The sequence below is a fragment of the Gavialis gangeticus genome, unplaced genomic scaffold (assembly GCF_001723915.1).
Source record: "Gavialis gangeticus isolate Ggan-Ray unplaced genomic scaffold, GavGan_comp1, whole genome shotgun sequence".
NCBI classification, from domain to species: domain Eukaryota; kingdom Metazoa; phylum Chordata; order Crocodylia; family Gavialidae; genus Gavialis; species Gavialis gangeticus.
In genome coordinates, this window is record NW_017729024.1 from 49,905,365 (window position 1) to 49,907,999 (window position 2,635).

Sequence of the window (2,635 nt, forward strand, 5' to 3'; positions counted from 1 at the left end):
GGTGGGTGTGGAATAGATGACCTCTAGAGGTCCAGTCTAGTCCTACTTTTCTAGGATACGAAGTTAAAATTGGGGAATTGATAGACCATACATTGCTAATGACCAGTCACTGGATCTCTTGGAACCACAGACTTTGGTAAAATGAATGGGTATGTTTCTGTCTGGGTGCCCCAAAAAACCTGTTTAGACCCTACAACCAACATGTAATTGTGCTTTTAGTTGAGAAATAGTTGATTTTTGCAGTCTTCTTTGAACAGATCTTGGTGGAACAGTTTGGTAGCTAATGGATGTAGCAGCATTTAAAAAATGGACCCACCTGAAAGAATGGAGAGGGCAGCCTGACAGACAGTTTGTCCCAGCAGGGGCACTGTAGGCTCTGAAGGCAAGTGAAGCTGCTTTGGAGGCAGCCCTGTTGGAAGTGGGAGGGGTGCTGTAACCCCAGCAAAGTTTTGAAAGAGCCGTTAGCAAAAGCCCAGGAAGAGCTCTGGGCTGGGATTGACTGAGAGGCTTGGATAAAAGCGGGGAGCAGTTTTCCTGCAGAAGGGAACAAGAGAGAGTGGGGCTGAGGGATGGGCTGGAGACGGGAGGCAGAGTCTCAACATAGCGGTTCCTCGGAGAGCCCCTAGGAGTGCCCTGAAGAGCAGCAGAAGAGCCTGCCATGGGAGAGATACAGAATCCAGTTCCTCTCCAGCCCGGGAGCCTGCAGAGGCAGGCTCTGAGAGGGGCTGATTGTGTGGAGACTCCAAGCCAGGAAAAACCTGCCTGCAGCCTGGTGAACAGTTGGGTGAGCACAACAGAGCTGGGGGGGGGGGAGCGGACTGCCAGAGTCTGCTCTGTTTTCCCTGAGGGGTGAAGGGCTCCAGGGGCAGGAAAAGCCCAGGGAGGGCCTGTGTTTGCCAGGCTGTGAAGTAGGAGAGTTGCTACAGCCTGCAGCTCAGATACTGCTCCCTGCTGAACCGGAGAAGGATGTTTTCTCAGGGACTGCAGAGGAGGAGCCACTGCCTGGAGACCCCAAGAGCACGGAGACGGACACCAGCACCAGGGAGCGTCCACAGACCATGTGCAGGGACATGGACAGTTCCACTCTCTGAGACACCCTGCCAGGGGCAGTGCACACAGGACCCCCTGGTACACATTGTGCAAGTGAGAGACTGTGTAAATCATTTCTTGAGGGTTTATTAGTTGGTATATCAATGCATTTATTTAATGGTTACTTGTTATGTTGTAAATAATTAAATCTTGTAAATAGTTTGAGAATTTTCTGTAAGGGCGCTTGATTGTAAGGGGAGGCTCTCCGCTCAGGGGTACTGCAGCAGCTTCCCAGGGGGGCTGAGCAGGGCTACTGGCTACCAGGTACCCCAGGATCCCACTGTTCAGGTGAGGGCGTGTGTTGTGCTGCACCCAGGTTTACATGTATATGTTCATAAAATATATACAAACTGTTTAACTGATTAAGGAATAAACACTTGTGCAGGCAACTATTCTACAGAAATTCCAAGTAAGGCATCTTAGCCCTGTCCTACAACATGATTGTTCAAGAACATGTTGGATTTGTAACCCAAATACAAGGCTTTCAGACTATTTGCAGCTATATCAGCCCTGTTCTTATGACTCGGGTATGAAATAGGGCTGTGTGAAGCACCATCGTTTCGTTTTGATGTCCATTTCTCTGTTTTGAAGGGACAGTGTCTCGTTTCATCATTCTGTTTCATTTGGCCTCCAGATCTGCACCCAGCTGACAGGAGGCTGCTGCTGACGCTTGGGACTGGCGCTTGGTGCAGTCTGCACACAGCATCAGGCTCCATAGAGCTCATCCTGGTGGAGGGACCTGTCACGCCAGCCCCGTGGAGCTTGGCCCAGTGGTGAGAGGCAGAGCTCTAATTGGTTCCACCGGCCCCATGGAGCTTAGTCCGGCAGTGGGAGGTAGGTAGAGCTGGCACTGTGTGCTCTGATTTGGCTCTGCCAGCCCCACAGAGCAGCTCTGCCCATTTCCCACCACCTGACTGTGCTCCATGGGGCTGGTGGAGCCAATCGGAGCGCAGCACCGGCTCTGTCTGCCTCCTGCTGCTGGGCTGCACTCTGATTGGCTTTGCCAGCCTGGTGGCAGGAGGCAGGGAGAGCCAGGGCTGCATTTCCCACAGGGCTGAGCTGCTTGGAGCACAGTCCTGGCTCTCCCCTGCCTCCCACCACTGTGCTGCTTCGAAACTCTAAATATTTAGAGTGCCCTTGTTTTGTTTTGAAGCTGTTTTGATGCTTTTTTCATTTCGATTTTGCTGTTCTGAGCTAGGAAGACGTCAAAACAAACACTCAATTTCACACAGCCCTAGTATGAAATTTAGAGAACCCTTTTAACTGTACATCTTTCCTTTGGCCTCATGAGAACCATCTAACTCCAGATGTAAAGCATATATGGGCCTAACTTATGGTCAATGAGACTCAAGTGATCAGCATGAAATGGGTTTAATGTACATAGTGAATCAGGGCTACGTTGTTAATAATACACGGTAGCTACATGTTTTTAAAAAAGGCTCTGTCACTAATCAGAAACTGTTATGAGAACATGGCAGCACAGGCATAACATACTCATCCATCCTAAGCAAAATGGGGACAATGAAAAACCTATTAATATTTTTTA